This window comes from Tiliqua scincoides, chromosome 3 (genome assembly GCF_035046505.1).
Source record: "Tiliqua scincoides isolate rTilSci1 chromosome 3, rTilSci1.hap2, whole genome shotgun sequence".
Lineage (NCBI taxonomy): Eukaryota > Metazoa > Chordata > Lepidosauria > Squamata > Scincidae > Tiliqua > Tiliqua scincoides.
Window position 1 is genome coordinate 175,744,934 of NC_089823.1, and position 23,224 is coordinate 175,768,157.

General features: G+C 44.8%; 1 pseudogene; it reads right to left on the minus strand.

Annotated features, from left to right (window-relative positions):
• Positions 1-22,674: 22,674 nt before the first annotated feature.
• LOC136647004 (5S ribosomal RNA) lies at positions 22,675-22,794 on the minus strand (annotated as a pseudogene).
• Between the last annotated feature and the right edge of the window lie 430 nt (positions 22,795-23,224).

Sequence of the window (23,224 nt, forward strand, 5' to 3'; positions counted from 1 at the left end):
TAAAAAGTGGGTCCTGGTGCTAAAAGTTTGAGAACGACTGGGCTAGTCCTTTCATGCCCTAATTCGCTGGAGACCTTTGGTTGACTGCTGTAGGAAGGACAATGTTAGACTTGATAGAGATAGACTAGGAGTGTCAAACATAAGGCCCACAGGCTGAATGTACCCCCCCCCAAAGCAATTTATCCAGCCCCTGATGTAATTGGGCTCTCCCAGCATAATAATTGGGCACTCTCATATCTTGAAAATATGAACAGGATTTGCACATTTTCTCTTCTATCATAAGAACAGCCCCACTGGATCAGGCATAGGCCCATCTAGTCCAGCTCCCAACATTCATTTTTAGTGGATATCTCCTGGTTCCAGTGTTATGTGAGAGGGAAAAGAGCATTTCTCTTTTCTATTCTATCCATCCCCTGCGTAATTTTGTATGTCTCAATCATGTTCCCTCTCAGGCACCTTTTTTCTAGACCAGGGGTGCCCAAACCCTGGCCCAGGGGCCACTTGCGACCCTCGGGGACTCCCAATCCGGCCCGCGAGGAGCCCCCCATTTCCAATGAACCTCTGGCCCTCTGGTGACTTGCTGGAGCCCATGCTGGCCCAATACAACTTCTCTTAGCATGAGGGTGACTGTTCAACCTCTTGCATGAGCTGTGGGACAAGGACTTCCTCCACTGCTTGCTGTTTCACATCTGTAATATAGCAGTGGCAGTGAAGGAAAGGCTGGCCTTGCTTTAGGCAAGGTCTTTTATAGGCCTTAAGCTATTGCACGACCTTCATTCATTCATATAAGTTCTATCTCTAATATATTCATTTATGTAAATCTATTCAAAATTGAAATGTAAATGAATTCTTTTTTTCACGGCCCCTAACACAGTGTCAGAGAGGTTATGTGGCCCTCCTGCCAAAAAGTTTGGACACCCCTGTTCTAGACTGAAGAGCAGCTAATGAGTTTCTATGTGAGAAGAAAGTGCTTGTTTCTGGCCATCATCTGCTTAATGATGTCACTTCTGACCCTCAGCAGGCACCATGAATGCTAACTTTAGCCGCCTGTATGAAATGGGTTTGGCATCCCTGAACTGTTGCTCTTCGACATCTGGTGCCAGAAAAACAGAGCTATGAGCACACAATTCATTGTCTACTGAGAAGGAGGCACACCATTACTAAACATTTCTTCAGAGCAGTTGTAGCCAAATTACCAGCATTGTGATGCAAAGCAGCTCCAAAGGATTCCAGTCAATAGACCACCATCCAATAATGCACAGAGATAAGAAACTTGGGGCCAGAAGCTGTGTCAGAACTTGGTCAGGTTGGGCACTGGCTGGAAGTCCACATACACACACCCTAGACTAGCCATTTTCAATCTTTTTCAGCTCAGGGCACATTGACAAGGTGCTAAAATTGTCAAGGCACACAATCAGCTTTTTGATCATTCACAAGGCACACCATACTGCTGGTGGGGGGGGGGGAGCTAACATCCCCAATGGCCCTAATACTAAATGATCCTCCCCCAAATTCCCACAGCACACCTGCAGACCATTCGCAACACACCAGTGTGCCATGGCCATGGGTGAAAATTGCTGCCCTAAACTGAGATCCCATCAGACCAGGCTGACTCCTGAACCCTTTGTCCATGGCAGAACCCAATGAAGCTTCATGGGTGGGAAGGTGAGGTCAGTGGAGGGCTTTGCCCCAGAGCCCCTAACAATCTGGTGCTGGCATTGAGAGAAAGTTAAGAAATGAGACAAAAGACAAACCCACCTCAAACCTTGGAGGTAAATACACATAAGGCCAAAGTTCGTCCCTCTTTTCTTCAGAAGTTATCCTATTCTAACTTGGAGTATTTTCTTTATGGGCTCCAAGAGACCATTTGTTTTAAAAGTAGTTTCGAAACCTGTTGAGGAGGAAGAAAATACAGCAGGTGACCTTGTTAAGATGTCATAGACAGGATGAGTGTTGCAGCTTTTCTACTTCTTCTTTCTTTTCTGCCTAAAGGAGTAGAAGTGCTTTGGGTTTGAAAAGGTGAAATGAATGGCAGCCCATTTGCCCAGATGCCCCTAGGCTTTTCTGTTTTGCCCATTCACAAACAACAACATACACACACATACACACCTTCCTCTCTTTGGTCTCTCTTGATGCCTGGGGTGACAGTTACAAATTAACAGAGCACCCAAGCAGAAGCTGAAATGCATCCTTCCCATCTGTAAACAGTAGGCTTGTGAGCATGCCAGAGATTTGGAGCTCACTCTGCCTGCATGCCCAGAGGGGTTTTGTTTTTGTTTTTCAAGCTATTAAGCAAGCGAAGAAGAAAACTGGAAGACAGAGTATTTTTCTAGCACATTGTAAGGCATCTTTCTGCAACAGCAGAGGCATTTTGCATGGGGATTTACCATATCATGGGAACTGCAGCTCATGCGTAAATTACAATTCCATGTGTTTGCAATGTTTGTAGCACATTTCAGTGTGTGAAAACCACCTTACCAAACCTTTCCTTGCAATGGAAGCTGCCTTTGAAATGGATTACTAATGGAAAGCCGTTTCCCTTGGTTTGCACCAGTCTCTTTTGGGGCAGTGAAGCAGTGCAGTGGACTTGTTTGACTATAGTCACCCTGAGAGGCAGAACACATTTCAATGGGATATTTAATTTTATCCTAATCTCTTGTTTAACAGTTTAAAACAAATGTATAACATTTGAGAAATTGATTCAGAAAAGATTCCATGTAAATAGACTATATATTAAGCTCTAATCCTACAGATACTTCCTATGAAGTAAGCCCTATTGAACACCTTGGGCCTTACTTCTCAGTAAACATGCATAGGAGCAAACAGTTGTAGCATACTCTAATGCAAGGGTGCCAAAACCCCAACCTGGGAGCCATTTGTGGCCCTTGGGGACTCCCAAACTGGTCCGCAGGGAGCCACCAGTATCCAATGAGCCTCTGACCCTCCAGAGACTTGCTGGAGGCCTTGCTGGCCTGACGAAACTGCTCTCAGCATGAAGGTGACTGTTCAACCTCTTGTGTGAGCTGCCTCCACTGCTTGCTGCTTCACATCTGTGGAGCAACAGCGGCAGCAAAGGAAAGGCCTTTGCTTTGTGCAAGGCCTTTACAGGCCTTGAGCTATTGCGAGACCTTCATTCATTCATATAAGTTCCATTTCTAATATATTCATTTATGTAAATGTATGTAAATTTATTCAAATTTTTATTAATTAATTATTAATAATTATTAATAATTAATAATTAATACAGGTATTTATATACTGCCTTTCTTGGTCATCCGATTTCTCCTCAGACTTTAATTCAAGGCGGTTTACATAGGCAGGCTATACTAAATCCCAATAGGGATTTTTTACAATTGAAGAAGGATTTTTACAATTGAATTTTACAATTGTGGTTCTGTTCTTCAAGAACCACAACATTTCAGATGGCTCTTTTATGATCTGGTATCACATTCTGGCCTCTATTTTCCCCCCACACAGGCTGACAGCGGCCAGAGAGCAGGTGGAATAACTCGGCATAACTCGGCTAGGCTTGTCAGCTGCTTCAAGGTCTCGCCGTTCACCGTGCCGGTGGCCTCAAACCGGCGACCTTCAGATGTTATCTTCAGGCAAACAGAGGCTCTACCCTCTAGACCAGACCTCCGGCTTCCTAAATGTAAATTAATTCTTTTTTCCCAGCCCCCAACACAGTGTCAGAGAGATGATGTGACCCTCCTGCCAAAAGGTTTGGACACCTCTGCTCTAATGCACGTCTAGTCAGAAGTGAGTCCCACGGTATTCAGTGGGGTTTATTCCCAGCAAACTGTGTATAGGAGCCCAATCCTATGCAAGCCTAGGCACTGCAGCTGTTCTGTCTCTGGCTTGCGAGAGATGACACAAGAGCTGCTAAGCCTGGCATTGTCAGTGGCAGGCCATAGAAACACTACCTGAGTAGTAGGGGGAATAGCTATTTTTTGTTCAAGACGAGTACCAGAATTCTGGGGACCTTGGAATTCACCCCCCATAGAGCCCCCTGATGGTGCATGGGGTGCTCCCACTTTCCTCTGTGCCAAGGATTCAGTTCCTCAGCCAGAGTTTCATAATACACTAATCCAAGAAAATAGCACATTTCATATTATTAATCCATAGCGTCTTGAGATTAGGAAAATAACACAGTATAATATCTTGTTATCTCAAGAGGGCTGGATGTCTATGTTGTTTTATACCACATTTAGAAATTCATTTCCCCTGAAGGTCATTATGGCACACTTGATTATGTGAGTTATGAAATTTCACTGTCCAGTTGCACTACGCAGCAGCAAGATGATACCTGCCATGTGCAATTATCTGTCCTTTAAGAATTTTTCTGCTCTAGATCAGGCTCTGTAAATGTGCTATAATGTGCTTGTCACATTGAATCAGATCATGGCAGGCTATAAAACCATTTTATTGGTTACTAGAAATAAACCAAGGCTCACTGGGTCAAAATATTTCTGGGTTGAATGAATGTTCATGTCCCAATTCAAGCAGGTAGATCTAGTTCCTTAGGTCACATTCTTAAAGACACTCCTTGGGCAATAGATACCAACAAGTCAGGCCAACAACACAATGTTGCACTACGTCCCCAAACCTCAAGAGGTGTTCTCATGTCCAGGACTAGAGGTGTGAATTGTTTAGTTATCCCATTCATTTTTTTTTTACTGATCTCATTCATTTTTGCTACTCATTTGCAGCTACTGCATTCTTGTTTTTTTTTTTTTAAAGTCTCATTCTCCATAGACTTCAATGAGGGAAGGCCCTTCATTGGAGTCTATGGGAAATGGAAAGATTCTTCTCTCTAGAAGTGGTTCTCGAGAATGGGATGGGTTTTTCTCTCTGAGACATCTCTGTCTAGCACACTAATTGTAAAATGAAAATCACACAATGCTGTATGTATACATGCTGGTGTAACAGTCACAAGTCTGATGTCTAGGAAAAGCCTGGCTAGATCAGACCAAAGTTTCATCTGGTCCAACATTCTGCTTCACTTCAGCAAACCAGATACCTCTGGCAAGCCCACAATTAGGACATAAAGGAAGTAGCTCTCTCTTGCTGTTGGTCGCCAGCAACTGGTACTCTGTATTGAAATCTGAAGGCTCCATGTAGTCATCATGACTACAGACCTAACCTCTCAGTCCAGCCCAATCCCTTTTTAAGGCAATTAATGGCCCAATCCTATCAAGGTTTGTTACAGCAGGAGCATGAAAGCCAAGCCTCCATTTTATGTGATGGAGCTGCGGACAGAAATGGCCAGTGGCTCCACACATATGCCAGACTCACCTGGATGCTCTGCTGGCCCAGGTAAGGTTGCCGAGAGGGCAGCTTGGGGTGGTTCAGGGGAGGTTTGGGACGGAGGATGGGGACAGGGAGCAGGCTTAAATGGGTGGATCTCAGCAGCAAAGGCGCAAACCAGATAGAGTACTATCCCCAATTTTCCAACCCACTCCTTGGAAGGTATAAGTTTATCCAGATTAGAAAAGAAATTATCTTCAGCTGAGCTGGATATGGTACAGGTAAATTATGCAGGCACTTTAACGCTTAACAGTTGCTTTAATTTATCAGCACACTAGGTTGTCAGGATCAGACATTACCCATACACCAGTATGCCTTGTTTTAAAAGTGTTTTATTTATTGCCAAAGCAAAATCAGAGGTAGGGCAAGTTACCAAAATTATCTAAAGCTGATCTTTTTAAATAACACAACTATATTTTTGTTGCCTGCACAAAGCCTCTAATCATTCACCTGGGATTAAAGGCTTGGGGAGTTGTTTGGGGTGTGCAAATAACCAGAGACTTTCCTATATTAAACTCAATAACTTCATCATTTGCTTAGCTCCCTGCACACAGTCTCATTATTCCATAGCTTTTTCAAAATATATATATATATTTACATAAACCTTATTGGTAAGCTGTAGTTACCATGTAGAAGGAGGAGATCATCATGCCATTCTGTGTTTGTATTTTCCTTTTATTCAGCAGGAATTTAACAGGAAAAATTGCATGACATTATACAATGAAACCACCAGGGCTGGCCCACCCATGAGGCAAGGTTAGCCAGACTGCCTCAAAGTTAGGTGGGCTGTCTGAGCCAATAAGCCACCATAACAGCTGCCTAACTTTACCTCCACTTAACTCTTCCAAGTCGTAGCTGTATTGCCCTGTTTTCAAACAGAGCAGCCAAGTTGGCTAGATGAAGGAAATTGGGAGAAATACTGCTCCATTCCCCCCCCCCATGAGGCTTTGGGAAGTGGGGTGGTATTTCTTCCAACTTCCTTCTTCCTCCAACTAGCCTTTCAGCTCTATTTAAAAACAGGACAGCAGAATAAAGACTCTTTGGGAGGAAAAAGGTAAGTACTGTATATTCAGTAGGTGGGTGAATAAGCTGGGGGTGAGGCTGCCTTCAGCATGGCTGCTGTAGATTGTGGCACTGGAGCAGGAGAATGAGGGATAAGGTCTCCATCACTCATTCTTGCCATTGACTTCTCACCACCTGGCCAGGCAGAGGGGATCCAGCCATCTAGAGGCTGTGTGTGTACTGTCCAGCACTGGGAGTGGCTGGCACAAGGGGCTGCTCTGTGTGCACTACTGTACATGTGCACTGGCAGGGACAGCATATTAGTCACAGTTTCAAGCAGTAAGAGAGCCTGGGCCACCCCTGGAGACCAGAGTTCTTTCAATACAGGCATGCACTGGTATCCATGGATTCAGTATCCAAAGTTTCAGTTATCCACGGATACCAGGGACACCTCTTAAAAAGACAGAGAAACATCTAAAAACAATCTTGTTTTACCAAGATTTTTTTAACTTTCCCCAATCTTTTTAAAGGCATCCCCAGTATCCACAGTTTTAGGTATCCACGGGGAGTCTGGAATGGAACTTCAGCAGATACTGGGGCACACACACATTCCTCTTGGGCAGAATTCATATCTTGAGGCTCATAGAGATGCCCTGGCCAGGATCCATGTAACCCCTTGCAAATAACAATCCAAATCTTAACAGCTTGGATGTTTCCCAGACCTTTGTGTTACCATAATTGTTCTCATTTATAATTGTTTGTGTTCCTATGCTTTTAAAACACCTGTTTCAAATACTGGTTGGGGAACCCCATACAAGTGAGAAGATTATAGTCGGTTCAGTGTTATCCAGTAACCTCTGGTGATTGTAAACGAAGAAGTAGGTACCATTAGCTAGCCATGTAGGGAAGAGAAATGAGAGAGCTCTGAGAGAATTTTAAAATCAAGAGGTGAGGGAAATCTCTGAGCTATTTCCAAACATCAGCTTCCATACAGATGGAGAGCCCAAACCTTCATTAACTGAACATGATGTCACTCATTTGGGGAGAAGTCTATACCCAGTTGGTGTGAGAATACTTGCATTCTGCCCTCCTAGCAACACCAAGCAATCCAAAGTTTGGGGTTGTCCTCTGTCATGAATGCTACATGATTTAGAGCCAAGGGGAAGACTGAGTTTTCAACCAGAGTAGCTGTCCTTAGCCCTTGCCTAGTGCTTTTATATGAAGCCAAGGGAGCTGCTGGCTATGATATGGAACTAGTGGGACTAATAGTATTGTAGTTGGGAACCTGGGGGTACTCCCACAAGCTGCCAGTGTGCCGATAATTACTTTTCACACTTATTAAACTCTTTCCATGTTTGTAGTTGGTTATGCAGTGGGTTACATGCACACATGAGATTGGCGACGACTGGGAAGGTGGCTGCATCGATAAGAAATGCATCACAAATAGAATGTGAGCTGTGGAGATTCAGCCAGACCCCTACACACTGTCATTACCCCACAGTGATGAGATGTGTCATCTCACAGTGAATGAGAGAGTCACTGCGATGAAGGTTATTTCCTGAACGATAAACCATTTTCTGTGTTAAGAGCAAATTGAGATTCATTAAATGCCCTCAGCATGTTGCCTGTACTGAGGTGCCTGATTAAAATCAATAGATAATGGGTAAGAAGAAAAAATGGTAATTAGTCAGAAGACCTTCTAAAAATTGATGGTTCTGATTTTTAAAAAATACACTTTAAGTAATAAATTGTCTAGCTGACATCTTGAGAATTAGCTGCTATTGTGAAGAGTCCTCACCCAGTTTCTCCTTCGGTCTGACCCACTGAGACTGCTGTTAGAGGGAACACATTACCCGTAATCAATGTGCTTACAGTCTACTCTACAGGCGCATAGTTAAAATCCTAACATTAAATACACTTCCATTACAACTTCAGCATATTGAATTACTGGCAAATATCTTTAAAAAATAGCTGTTGAAATGAAGTTGCCCAATTTCAAAATACATCTGTTCCCTCGAGATATCTGACCTGAATTGCCCAAATCAAATGAGCAATTACTTTTCTTGATATTATTCTCTCTGATTAATATTCCCCAGTCATATTGCTTGGAATCTTTAAATCAATTTTAATTACACAAAAACGCTCAAGATGATGCTGAACATTAAGGGTCTCCAGCTATGTGGCTAAATTAGGTTTGATAAGAGCATTGATTCATATTAAGTGAAATAAAAATACTAGAAATTGTTAAAAGCATGGGAGGAGTGAGGTAGAAGGGGTTTTTTAAATCTGGTAAAATAAACAGCATCATGCCTTATGTAACGTTTGTTTAAGAAGTAAATAAGTGATGCCCATTAAGGAAAGGACTAGTTGGCAAAGACAAATCAACAGAAGAGATGATGGAATGAGAACATCCAAAGAGGAGGAAGGGGGTGGCGGGCAGAAGATAGTGGGGCAATCTGGCCACTGCGACTACCTCCTCCTTCATTGCCTCCCTCTTCTTTGTGTCACCACTGCCTCTGCCTTGGGCAGCCCAATCCTTCCTTGTGCTGGAACAGGCACACCAGTGTGCCCATGCTGTATGCGGTACAAGTTTCAGGCAGCCAGAGGTTCAGCCAGTGGCAAGGGGAAACATTTCCCCTTATCGCAGGGAGAACGAATGCAATCCCAACAGGGCTACTCAGACCTGCACCACCTCTGGAGGTGGCACAAATTCAAGCAGCCCAGGACTGCCCTGGGCCGCCCAGGAACGGGGTCAGAATCTGATATAACTGCAGGGTTCAGGCCCCACCTCCCACTCCCCACCTGCCTGCCCCCAGGAACGTCCACTGCCTGCCCTGAAATAGCTCCATCCCATCCCACCTCCTTCCTGTCCTCCCCGTGCCCCGCTCGACCTCCACAGCAGCTGAGCTCAGCCAGTGCAAACTCATCTCTTCCCAGAGCCCATGTCAGTGGGGGGAGGCTGCGCATGTCTGTGCACTGGCCTGTCTCCCCTCAGAGTGGCACAAAAGTGATTTATGGCACTTTTGCGACACTCTTCGGCCAGCGCAAGAAACTTGCTCTGGCTGAAAGTGGAACTAGGATTGCTCCCTAAGAGGCTGTGGCTGCCATTTTGGCTGAGCTTCACATGACACCCCCTCACATGATGCTCCAGTCTGGTACCCGGGATGTACAATCCCCCCACTGCCCTCCACTTGCCATGCCACTGGTCTGCTGAACTGGCTTTTCTGCTATTCAGCTGGAAGAACTGTACCAATCATAGCATCTTGTTTTCTCTGTCTTTCTGGGTGGTAATGGCAGGAGTGGGAAGCATTGCTTGTTTGGGGGTTGGGGGAATAAGCAGTTTTGAAAGCACTTTTTTTAGAGTACCAGAAAAAAAAAAAATTAAAGTCCCACTGAGTTTAGAGCACCACTGTGTATAATCCACTTTCCTCACTGCACTAAGCCAGCTATGTGGTTTTAGTGTGATGTGCTGATGAGAGAAGCATTGGGAAAGAGGTGCTATGAAATATGAAATAGAGAGAGCATGTGGCAATTTGATGGACTCTGGCTATCACTGCAGCTCAATCCATCAATGCTAACATGCCTGCTACCTGTCTAATGTGCATAATGCCCACAGACAGCTTGAGTGATATGGCAGAAGTCGTGAAGGCCTGGCCTTTTATTTCCATGCAATCTGTCTAGACCTAGAAGCTGGCTGTATTGAAAACCATGTGGGGGAAAAACTTTATGCCATAGAAATGCAGCCATTGCACAAAGACTGTTAAAAAGAACAAATATCTTTTGCCTGTCTGAAACCTTGAAATGCAGCTACCAGTTTCTGTAGACAATGCTGAGCTACCTGGACCAATGGGCTGACTCAGGTGACTTACGAGTCTACATAAAATACAGCAATATTGCTTACAATAAATAAAAAAATTCACAGATCTGACTGTACCCCGACTTCATATTACCTGATATTCTGATTTTGTGAGATGGCATTCATCAATGTGTGTGCATGTGCATTTTGAGTGGTGGGCAACCCAATCCTAACTCGGATTAGTGCATGGCCTTTGCTGTATCCAGAGCTTGTTAGGAGCAGGCTGGAGGTCTCCTCAGGGTGAGGGGATATATTTTCCCCTTACCCTGAGTAATACTCCAGCCTGCCCAATGGGGCTACCTGGATCTGTACCAGTGAAGTAGCTGGTGCAAATCTAGGCAGTCCCATAAGACCTACGATGGGGGTTAGGATATGACAGAGATGTCCTCTGCTAATCTTACCCCCTCCTGGGCTTGTCCAAACACCATTCTGCCTGCTCCTGCCCCATTACACCTCCTTCTTGCCTCCAGAATGCCCTCTTGCCACCCTGTCCCAGCCCCTGCATGACTCAGTACTTTACTTACCTACACTGACAGCCTTGTCCTTGGATACAGCACTGGAGGAGCAGTGCCTGTTCTGTCTTCCTGCCAGTGTTACTCATTCTAGAGTAATCTCAAATGTGACATTCTAGATTTCTAGGAGACACTCTAGGCTCTAGGAGTAAGACTTTGTTTGGATTGTGCTGTGTGTCTATGAAGAATGTTTTTTTTACTTTTTTTAAAGGGTTTTTTTTTTTTTTTACTTACCTGCATTCAGTTGCAGTGGTAATGAAACCTGGAAATGCCATACTAATGGAACCTACAGGTCTCCAGTTGGGTTGCTACCCTCTTAAGGAGATAGCGCCCAACCATAGGTTGGGAACCACTACTTTAGCCAGAGCAGTTCATTTGAAATTTCCAGTCTCAAAAAATATCGCACCTCAATACTTTTACCCTGCATCAGATTGTAGCATAGAGTAGGGAGAGCTCTTTGCCTTGGATTATTAGTCTGAAGCATTTTATTTGAAGAAACACAGCTTGCAAAAACTAAACTTATAAAACACTACCCTTCACTTGCGTAAGAGGAAAAAGATCCCCTTACCCCAAGGTGACCTCCAGCTGCCTTCTAAGCTGCATTGGATGCAGCGCAGGCCATGCAACCTGGCTGCACCAGCACAGCTTAGGATTGGACTGCCCAAGTCTAAAATAGTTTTCAAATTGGGCAGCACGCATTCTGGCTTACAGTTTATCCATAGAATACTTCAGGTAAATGCTTCAGAGGATTTATATAGAATGCATAGACAAATCAATCTACACTTGACTGTGTGCCAGTTTCCTCTCATTGGTAGTCCAATTTTCTGTCAGCACTTGACTTGGTGCCAAAACACCCAAATTCTGTGCTGCTACTCAGCTATGATATAACTTCTCCCTTACGGAATATCTGACTCTATTGCAACTGGAGCAAACGTAATTTGTGCAAATAATCTCTGTTTTCTGTTCTGAGTCAGGAGTGAGCTTGTCTCCTTACACGAAGCAGATTAGTGTTAGTGTGTTCTGTCCCAGAATCAAGTTGTCAATACATTTCACACATCACTGTTCCATGTATATACTACCTGTTGTGAACCAGTCTGTGGAGAGCATTAGCTTCCATTTCTTAGTCCGAAGCATTTGCAGATTCCAATGGCTCTCACATAATCCTCTTTTTGGGGGGTTGCTTGTATGTGTGTCTGGTGAAGCAAAAGAAATGATTAAGAAGAAACACATGCTCTGTTTTCCCATTTTCAACTTGTTCTAGTGCGAACTCCCATTTGTAGCAGACAGTTACAAGACATTAACTGGTTGGCAACCTTCAGTCTCAAAAGACTATGGTATAAGCCTACAGCACCTGGTATTCCCAGGTGGTCTCCCATCCAAGTACTAACCAGGCCTGACCCTGCTTAGCTTCTGAGATCAGGCGAGATTGGGCATGTACAGGGTAACAGTTGCTACCACAAGACATTAACTAGAAATGTGGGAAGTAATGGCTGCATTCAACTTGGGGATACCATTGGAAAGTTGTGAGATGATTGTTCTTTATCTAGCACCCAGGCTGAAGGGGTTTTTTTCCCCTTACTTCTGATCAGCGCTCACCATCTCCTTGACTTATCATTTATTCCTAGCATCATGTCTGTAGGGAGAAAGAAAAGAAAGGAGAGCAAGCCAATGGAATGTTGCTGCAGAGTAAGCATTAAACAGAGGTGTGATATCTCCTAGTACTGTTTCCTTTCACTTTTCTGTTAGGAGCTCCCCAGCAGAAGCAGTTAGTCAAACGAGAATCGCTGTGGTTTAGCTTAAGAGCCAAAAGTGTCATAGGCTGACATTGTAGAGTCTCTTGTACTATGTTTACATAAACAATGACTACAGTTTACTCAGTGCTCAGTGTGCCTTTACTTCTCTTTGAACTGATAGATGATTAAAATCTTAAAGTCTTCAGTGACTTCACTGTGCAGCATTTTCTAGATTCATGCACAACAACAACCCTCAAATCATGGGAGAACTCATTTCCTTGTACTGGTGATAGACTTTGACACTGCTTCAGCAGATACCACAATGCCAGTCCAGCAAAGCCACTTTTCTACTCCCACAGTATTGCACACCTCCTCTATAGGACCGCAGTGCCATTCAGTGAGGGTAGGGCATGTCACACCCTTTCTGATCACGGGCACTTACTCCTATAGAATACCTATATCTCTGACCAGCTCTGACCAGCTCACTGGTTCTATACACTGAAAAACTAACTATGTGCTGCACACAAACAGACTTAACCAAGGAAATGCATGTTTGACTTGGCCTAGGGGTACAAATTTTTGTTGGGAGCAAAGCCCATACAAGCCCTGCTCAGTGGCATAATGTAGTTGTATCTTTAAAGCCACCAGATCAATGAATCCAAGGTGTTACTTGCTGGTTGGAAGGTTGCCATGTCCAAACCTATTGTGGGAGACAGGACAGCATGAGTGCATGTTGAACTGTGATCTGAGGCCCTCCAGAATGCCTCAAGTGGCTACAGCAGGAAAAGCTTCCAGGTATCCCATTCAGAAATTATGACATTGCTGGGCAGCAAAGTATTGTCGGTAGGAGCCAGTCAAATAGCTGGCCTGAATTCCATGGACTGTGGCGGGCAGTGGTTGTGATGGGGCATAAGCTTTCAAAGGAAGCTCAGGCAGACAGGGTGGGAAAGAAGGGGAGATCTGAGACAAAGCTGGAGACAGAAGCAGTTCCAAAGGAGAAACAGAAAGAAAAAGGTAGGGAGTGAGGAATAAAGAAAGGATGAGGAAGTCTCCAAAGTACTGTTGCTGAGGGGAAGGCAATGAGGCCATTCGTAATGAACCACAATGACTTTCTGCTTCCATTATGTGTTTTCCCTCTTCAAAGAAAAATATTGCCTTTTTGACACCTATGGACAATTATGCTCTATTCATATCTTGCCGTCCACCATATATAGTTAAAATTCACAGGGTTAAAACTGCTCTGCTCCAGATTTCAGATTTCTGAAACAGCTGTTCTCGGGCATATTTTTAGGAAAGAGAATGAGAAGTGTGCTGAAGATTCACAAGGGAACCATATATTAGAGAAATCTGTGGGAGTGTGTGTGGGTTTAGTAAGCTACACTCTGAAGGCTATATTTAAAAGAGTCTGGTCTTATCAGCAAAGAGAGTGTCTCCCACCCAAAGATGCACTGCCTGATGGCAGTTCTTCTTAAGTCACTTAAGGCTATACAGACTTCATCCCAAGGCAAAGACATAGATTTTCATAGCTAAGATCCATTTTCAAAGCAAATAAAATGCATATTTCAAAGACTGGGCTATGTTAAAAACAATCTGAATGCACTGAGCTTTTCAGATAAGTGTCCATATTTTCAAGTCTTGAGAAAGGTTTTGGCCTGATTTCTTTTTAAAGAGGTATGCTAAAGGTCACACTATTAAAAAAAAACCTGCAGGGTCTCAGTAGGACATGACTCAGAACAGTCTCAGTACCAGTGGCATAGCAAGCACGGGGCAGGAGGCTGGTCCACCCTAAGTACCAGCCATAAGGGGGCACCACATGTCCCCTGCCACAGTCGCCTCCTCTTCATGTTTTGGTGGTTTCACATTTTGGCACCGTCCCCTTCCTTTGAGAGCCTTCAAAGGAGGGGGAATGGTGTTGGCAGCCAGATTTTGAAGCTGCCGCAGCCTCCTCCTCCTGCTCCTCTGGAAGAACCCACAAGTCCCATGACATCATGATGTCATCTCCACCCTGGGTGCCACAGCTCCTAGCGATGCCACTGCTCATACCCTGTGCTAGATCCAGTTTGGCATGGGGCAGTTGGTACTGGACTTGTTGATTAGAAACCTGAGCCAACCCAAATCTAGTGAGTTACTGATGTGTCTTCAGACATTTTTGGGGATTATTGGCTCAAGAGCACAGTTATCTGTAGAGTTAGCCACAGAGAACAGCTTCAAACTAAAGGCCCTACAAGTTGTGGTTGTGTGGAGATAGAGTTGAAATGAGCAAAGTGGCTGCAGAGCAACAAATGAGAGAAGGTTGAAAAAGTTACCCCTAAAGAAGCTAGAAGGAATTTGGAAGAGCAGGTGGTGTGAGGAGTTTTTCAGGTCTCATCAGCAATATGTCACAAAACAGGGAGAAGGGAATGGGATAGAAAGCAAAACACACTGAATATGACAGAAACGAGCAACTCTTCTGGCACCGTGCTATCGTACATGAGTCAGATGCAGATGGAAAACAAAGATGGCTTCCACTTCTTCCCATTGCCTGGCTTTTCGGACTTGCAATGCCTTGCAAGGAATATGCCAAAACCAGGCTCTGCTATTCGTTTTATGCTCCCACTCAATTCAATTAAGGTTACATAAGCAAAAGAATGGCTCTGAAAGGCTGGCTGATAATTAGAAATATTTGTCTACAGCAATGCTATTTTAAAGTACGCATTCTATTTTTCTTGCTGGAAATTACTTTTCAAGCTTGTATCACAGAGACACACGAGAGCAATTGTTGCATTCAGAGCTGCCTTTGTTTAAAACAGTGATATATTACAAGCAATACTTTAAACACTAGACATTCTAGGGAGTGCAAACAAGTCTTTTTAAATGGATTTGACAATAATAAACACCTGAACAATGGACTAAATGGTAATGGTACAAGAATTAATACTTAATACAATTAAGTACTCTTAATAAAAATAACAATGTTACAACTTTGGTGGTGGTACAACCCAGAATGCCACCTGATGCCACCTCGGGTCTGCCACTGCCTCCTCTGAACAATTTAAAAAAGCCACACAGCACAGTTACTTCAATTGGAGAAGTGCAAGTTATTGATTAGATTTAGAAATGATTAGATTTAAAGGGACTGCACAAATGAAGGAGCTCTTTCATGTGCATGGTCTCTGTGAATCAAATCAGAAGTCCTACACCTGAAGAAACTGGGACAGAAGCAAGGGAAGGAGATGGGTGATATGCTCTCTCCTTGCTTTTAGCATAAGGAATAGTGCCACTTGCATCCATGACAGGCCAGAGGAAGGCAGTTCTGGTGGCACCCTGAATCTGCCACCCTCTCATGTCCTGCCATGCAATCTGCTGGTGCAACCCTCATCACCTCATCGAATGGAGAGACCATCCTTGCACGACTCTTTCAGGAAGGACAGCTTCAATCCTTCCTCCTTGAATATGCAATCCAATCAAGTGGGATGATCTAGGCACAGAAGCAAATTCCATATAGAATTCTTCCTGTTGGGTCTCCCTTATTATAGGGAGAAAACCTTCCCTCCAGCCTCTGTAATGCATGTGTAGTAGACTTGTATTGTGCATTCAGTGCCTACCAGATGCTAAGCCCAAAAGTATTGATTGCACTCCTTATGTAGTCCAGCTGCTTGGTGAAGAGTGGAGGTTAGTGATTAATTTAATTTTTAGCAAGGTAACTCCTAAGGTTGTCTCGATAACTCCTAAGGTTGAATCTGTAAATATTACTTTACAGGAGGAGGAGGTCTGGTCTGGGCAGGAGGTCTGGTCTAGAGGGTAGAGCCTCCATTTGCCTGAAGATTAACATCCACAAGGTTGCCAGTTCAAGGCCACCGGCACCGTGCGACCTTGAAGCAGCTGGTAAGCTGCAGCTGAGCTGTTCCATCTGCTCGGAGCGTGGGAGGATGGAGGCCAGAATGTTAAACCAGATCGGAGTGTAACACCTTGAATGTAGTGGTTCTTGAAAGAAAGAACCTTCTTTCAAATTGTAAAAATCCCTGCGTGGATTTAATAAGCCTGCCTATGTAAACCGCCTTGAATAAAGTCTTGAATAAAGACCAAGAAAGGCGGTATATAAATACTGTATATTATATTATTATTATATTATTATACTGTACCTAAGAGCCCAGTCCTGAGCTCGGCGGCGACCACACACACTGTCATAAACGTGCCACAAGGCACATCAGCAACGGTTACCGCCGGGCTACTGCCTGTGCTAGCCCAGCACCGGCCAGTGCTGGGCTAGTGCCATACTAGCACAGGGTGGACACAAAGGGGCAGGGATGAGGCATTCCGGGGAGGGGGGAGGCCAGCGGGGGCAGGGAGAGGGTGAGCGAGAAGCATGATGGGGAGGTGGTGTGGAGAGATGGTGGGTGGGAGGTGTTCTGGGGGGAGGGAACAGGGAGGCAGGAAGCGGGTCCGGTGGATCCTGACCATTCATTTAGGACTCGGCACCCTACACGAACGCCTTTACTTTACCACCAACTTTTAGACCCATTGCGGGGCTGCTTCCCTTCTCCCGAGGTGCCTCCTGAGGCAGGCTGAAGTGCATAGGATGCGGCAGCAGCCGTTCTTGGCGCCGCTGCAACCGTACACCCCAGGCAGCTCAGGATTGGGCAGCCCGGTTGCAATCCTCTCCGCACTTATGTAGGAGCAAGCCCCATTGACTATAATGGGACTTACTTCTGACTAGACATGCATAGGATTGGGCTGTAAAGTTCCTTGAGTGAATAAATATATTACTAGTGTCTTGGGGCAAAGCCTAGTACTGGGCCTCCACGGATCCTCACCCACCCTCAGCTGTGCATTGGGTGCAACTATTGTCACCAAGGACAGCCCAAGACATTCTGCTCCTGGTAATCCACTCCCCACCCTGAAAAAAAAATCTACTGAATTGTATGTGACTCTCCTCAAAAATATGGAAAAATTTCCTACTTTTACCAGTTGCAAAAGGAGCAACAAAAATGAGGGAGGAAGATAGTGCTCTGGTTATCACTATTTTTAGGAGTGAGGCCTTGATCCACTCGATCCAAACAGATGGCCCGTTAATGTATTCATTTTTCATTCTTGTCATGCACATTTTTTCTTCAAACATCTCAGCTAAACTGGTTTTGAAAATAATGCAATAATTTAATCCGAATATGTGCAAAGTAAACAAATGGTCTTGTTGCTTCTCCTCAGTTTTCTTCATCTGTCATGTTGTCTTTACAGCCCAATCCTATTGCAAGCTGTACCCTGGCTGAATGCATGTTCTGCCATTATAGACTGCCTTATGGCAGTAATAGGTAGTCCTGCATGGTAGGGTGAAAAAGAAACATACACACAATTCAGGTGTTCTTATTTTTTTGGCCCAAACCTTTCCTCTCCCTCCTCACAAAAAAAGACACATGCTGTGTCCAGCGGGGTGGCGGTGGAGGCGATGGTGGAAGTGGTGGTAGAGAGGGAGGTTTTGGACGGGAAAGGGATCTTCCTCCCCTTGGACCTGTGCCAGCAATGTTGCTGGTACATGTCGAGGAGAGAAGGGGGCGGGGAGGCTGCTGACAGAGAAGATAGGACAGGGTGCACATCATCACCACTGGAGCCACTCCTGCAGCCTCCCCACTCATCCCTCCCCTTCCCCATTTAGCGTTGCCCCACACTTAGTGTAGATGCCCACTGTTAGCATTGCATATGACAGATACTGTAAAATTACTCACCAAACCTCTCAGTCACCTAAAACCAGGATTATGTTGTTATTTGTTTTGTGTTTCAAAAAGATGTCTGTCTTCTCTTTCTGTAATGCATGTGCTTTTCATTGGCTTTCTGCCGAATGGTTATGTCCTCCAGAATTAAAGAGATTATTTTTATTTTAATCACAATTAAGTATTGTTTACCTCCTGGAAAAAGATTTCCCACAAGGGTAAACTCTATAACATTCTATAAAGATGTCATTAGCATACATATTAGTTGAAAATGTGACATGAGTGATGGGCAAGATGGCTACGAATTTATGGGGTCTGTTCTAAATTAGATGCATTTATTTATCTGAAACATGTATTTTAAACAACTGAATGCAAACCCTCCCTTCCTCTGCCTCACAAATATCTTAATGGTCCAATCCTATTGGGTTCCACCTCCACCTTCACTTTACAGCCATTGGAAATGGCACTTCAGAAGTATGCAGAGCCGTGCACTTCCAGACTGCCACCAAAGGCTGGAATGGCTCATTGCGCTATGGTGGTGAAAGGACAACATGCTGATGAAGGTGAGTCAGTAGGGAGGTGAAATGGGATGGGGAAGGCAGAATGTGGCAAAACAGGGTATGAGACATTCAAAAGCAGAAGCGGGCAGCACCTGGCATGAGTGACTTGGACTGGATGCTGTCCCCGCTTTGTCTCCTCAGTCTTGTGCCAGTTAAAGAGCTGGTGCAGGTCTGAGGAGACCCATTGGTGTGGGAGGCTTATGGCGGGGAAGGGAAAATATTTTCCCTTTCTTTTCCCAAGCCTCCCGGTATGCCTCCCCACCATACTGCACAGCTGATTTTGGCAGGACTGCCTGCTCTTTCGGGGAAAAGGAAAGGATTGAGCTCACTGTCATCTAAGGTAAGCCCAAATCTCCTGAAACACTTTTGCAAGTTACTTCTAAGCAATCTTTCTCATCTACTATTCTAGGCGAAGGGGTCCTCAGGGAGGCACCCTCTCATCAAAGACAATTTTGATGGTCTCAGAAGTGATAAATTAGGTTTTCTGGAGATTATTTTTTATCATTGGTTATGGATTTAGTCATTCAGGTGCTGTAAAGAAGACTGCTGTTCCGTTCAAAGCATTTAAATCCCCTCCAAATCAAGGAGCTGCTAACTACATGGAGCAAGACTGAGCATTCTAAGACCTTTTCATTATAAGCAAGAGACCTTTGTATTTAAGGCAAGGGAACAGGGTGCTGTGTACACTCCCCTCAGCCCCAATTGCAATTGCATTGTTGCAAATTGACAATGCCATTGCTGACCTTTTAAAAAAAAAAAGACTAATTTCTAGCTTTCTAAATTGTGACTAGCTTTCTAAGTGTTGTGACTAGGGTTTGCATCACCCAGTGTGGAAGGCCAGCAAGTCAGCACCAAGATGGACCTCCTTCCATGCAGTGTGCATGGCAACACCCCGGGTGGTGGGCATGGCAATGCACCATGGCCCCATCCTTGTTGGAATTTTGGTGATAACTTATGACAGAATATAGATACTTAAACACAGTTTTTTTTCGTTGCGTTCCATGTGAAATTACACATTGGTTGATATATAACCTGGTGATATTATTTGAGAATACCAAGATTTAAAAATTTTGGCCAGTAGTGGTATCACCACCTACTGCAACCTGCATCCCCTGCACCCCTTGCACCCCCCTAGCGACGCCACTACTTCCACAGTTTTGTGTATGTGCATTCTCAGAATTATAGGGAATTATAGATCAGGGGTGTGTATTGGAATCTAGGTAGATCTGGCACAGAGGTAGGGTGTGGTGTCAGCAGTGGCCCCTTTAAGGGTAAGGCCTGGGCATCCAGCAGAGTGTGCTGCACAGCTGCAGCCACTTGAAGGCAATAGGGCCCTCAGGAATATAAGGAGCACCTGAGGCAGGAAGGGTTTGTGGGTAGCAGAAGGAGCAAACCTTGAGGAAGGACAGACTGGACTAAGGAATTGATGGTGAATGGACTTTGGAGACTGCTGGAGACACTGGAGTTTGGTGTGTGGCTGCTGTACCCAAGACCTGCTGAGGACCAAGGGGCTGCTGTAGTTGTAGGAGGCTGCTGGCAGGAGAGAGGACCTCTGCAGGTTGAACAGGTGAGCTACCCTGGAGGTGGGGTCCAGCAGGACTGCAGGGCAGAACCAGGGTCATTTGTTGGGGAAAGAAGGGGAGCTAATTTGCTTAAAGTGGGCATAATTCTCCAGGCAGAGCTTGGCCTTGGAATCTGGCAGAACAGGGCAGGTGAAGCGAGCAAACTCCCTAAATCACAAGCAGACAGATGTTAAGCTCACAGAGCTCTTTTTGGCCGGAAACTCGGGAACTACCAACATGAAACAGCATTTGGAACAATGGACTGTGTCAGAAAATGGCATCTAATTGATGTACAGCCAGCCTCAGAAAAGGAAGCTTGTACAATGACATAAATTATTTTTTTTACTCACATAATATACACAAAAACATTTCAGTAGTGCATTCTGCTCCATATCCTGTGCATGGTCCAAACAAAGCTGAGTTGGGAACCTGAAGGAGTACTGATGGTGTAAAGTTTTTCAGTGGGCAGACATTTGGTGGAATTCTGACCACCACTAATTTGAACTTGGGTTCCCAGGAGCCTGGAAGGACAGGAGAGAAAAATGCAAACCACTGAAGCATGAATGTAAGCAGAAATCTAGGATTGAATTTAGATCACTTTTCAAGTGACCTTCTGTCTGTTCCTGCCCTAGTCCCCTCACACCCTCAGAGATGCTCTTACACTCACACAAAAGCAAGGCAAACCCATCGGAAACACATAGGGAGTGTGGATTGCCCAGGAGGAAAGGAAGCAGAAACAAGGGAACCTCCTGGAGGGTGGACAGAGCTTGGCTCCTCTCCCCTCTGGTTGTTCGTTCCACCTGGCCCCCTCCATTTTACTTTCCTGACTTCCCTCTTGTCCTTGGTGTCTACTCTTCTCCTCTTTGCTGTCCACTCTTCATTCCCCCCACACTCTTTGAAGTACCCCCTTCTGTCCCTTCAAGGACCCCCTTGAGTCCTTCTATTCAGCCTTCTCTCTTTCCCATCACTCCATCTTGAACCACTTGCTCCTCCATCTTTTCTTCCCCATTCTTCTCAACTTCCCCTTCTCATTTCTGTCTCCTCCTGGCTCCCTGTTGCTGCCATTAATATCCTCAACTTCTCATAGTTCCATCCCCATCCAATAAGCTTCCCCAGTCAGCCACTTGTACTAACAGAGGACTTACAAGTAGCTTGGACTGATGTGACCTGGAGCTGCTAACTTAGTCCAGTCATGCCTGCGCAGGCTGTACAGCCCCACCAGTGGTGCCAGAGCCCTACACATCCCCAAGCCATTCAGTTGCCTTGCAGCCAAGTTATTGTTCTATAAATTACATATCCACTTTACAATTTTCATCAATGACAGAAATCAAGGATACAGTTTCATTCAAGAGAAACAATTTAAAGTAATAATTTACAAACATGTGCTAATAAAGACTACAGGCTTTGGGTGCTAGTCTGTTGAATACCAGTCACACAGGCATAAAAATCAACATATCTGATAGTATCTTGATTTTAATTATAAATAAAGTATGAACTTCAGACCAAGAGGACATGACACATAATATAACCTGCATTGTGTGCCAGGGAAAAAATGAATTTCTACCACAGTTCCCCTCTCCCCCCCCCCCCAGATTCACGTTTCAGTTTCAAAAACCTTTATTTGGCATTGGCAGATAGACAAATGAAACAGACAGACAGACAGACAAAACAAAATCCAAACAGACTCTCTGCCTAAGACATAGAATTGTTAGGGTGAATGGGGAATATGGTTCTACGTCTAGTTAGAATATCATGCAAAAGTTTAGCCAGTTGATTTAGCCAGTTGACCAATGTGTCAGCAGAAGCTAGAAGCAAATGCAGGATTTCATCATCCTGAGAGGCCACATTGAGCAGGCTGGGGATTTACTCAGGGTAAGGGGACGAATGTCCCCTTCCTCCAAGAAGACCTTCAGCCTGCTTGTGTCTCACACAGGATTCAGTGGTGGGCATTTAGCACCCACTGCTCCTGTGTGGATAGGATTGTGCTCTTAGAGCCCAATCCAGATGTGCTCTTGGGCTCGTTCAAGTCCCTTGTGCCAGCCCAGAGATGTCGCAAAAGTGCTGTAAGGCACTTTTGTGCCACCTCAGGGATTGGGAGGCCAGCACACGTATGGCCTCCGGAGGCCAAATCCAGCACTATTGCAGTTCCTAACCCCCCTCCCAGGTGTTCCGGCCTTACACCAGGCCACTTGGATATGCACCACTTAGATGGCGCAGATCCGAGTAGCCCCATAGGTGCAGCCGCCACGCGACATGAGGTAAGGGGAATGCATTCCCGTTACTCTAAGTTGCGTTGCAACCCAGCCTGGCCCTGCTTTGGATGTAGCACAGGCCAGCTGGCCTGCCTGCTCCAGGGCATGTTAGGATTGGGCTGTAAGTCTGTCTTGTCACTGGAATGTGGAATGACTCAGGCTGTTTTCATGGTTGGCAACCTTCAGTCTCGAAAGACTATGGTATAAGCCTACAGCACCCGGTATTCCCAGGTGGTCTCCCATCCAAGTACTAACCAGGCCTTACCCTGCTTAGCTTCCAAGATCAGACAAGATTGGGCACGTGCAGGGTAACAGTTGCTGTCTTCATATTAATGTTTTGGTACAAATGCAAACTGAGACCCAAAACTGAGAGCAAGTCCTAGTCATGGACATAATGCTATGCACCACTTTCCTACTCAGGGCTTCCCTAATCGTAAGTATAATTTCATTCACAAAAGGGCAACTTTATGATGCAGCACGTGCCTATCTGTACAGATGTAATCATAAAGTTCATCTTGCTCTGACAATACAAAAATCTAGGCCTGCCCATGAAGCGTTGCATGTCTCTAAATAGATTCTGTTTAGAATGGTAGTTAATTTTATGAACCTATCCTGCAGGAGTGGTACAGATTTCATTCGCAGCAAGATCTCGCTAAGTGTATTTAAGTGCCTGCCCTTTTTTCCGCCCTTTACATTCAGCCATTGAAGATTAATAAGGATATTTCCCTGGGTAAATTACTTCTTTCCCATTATCTG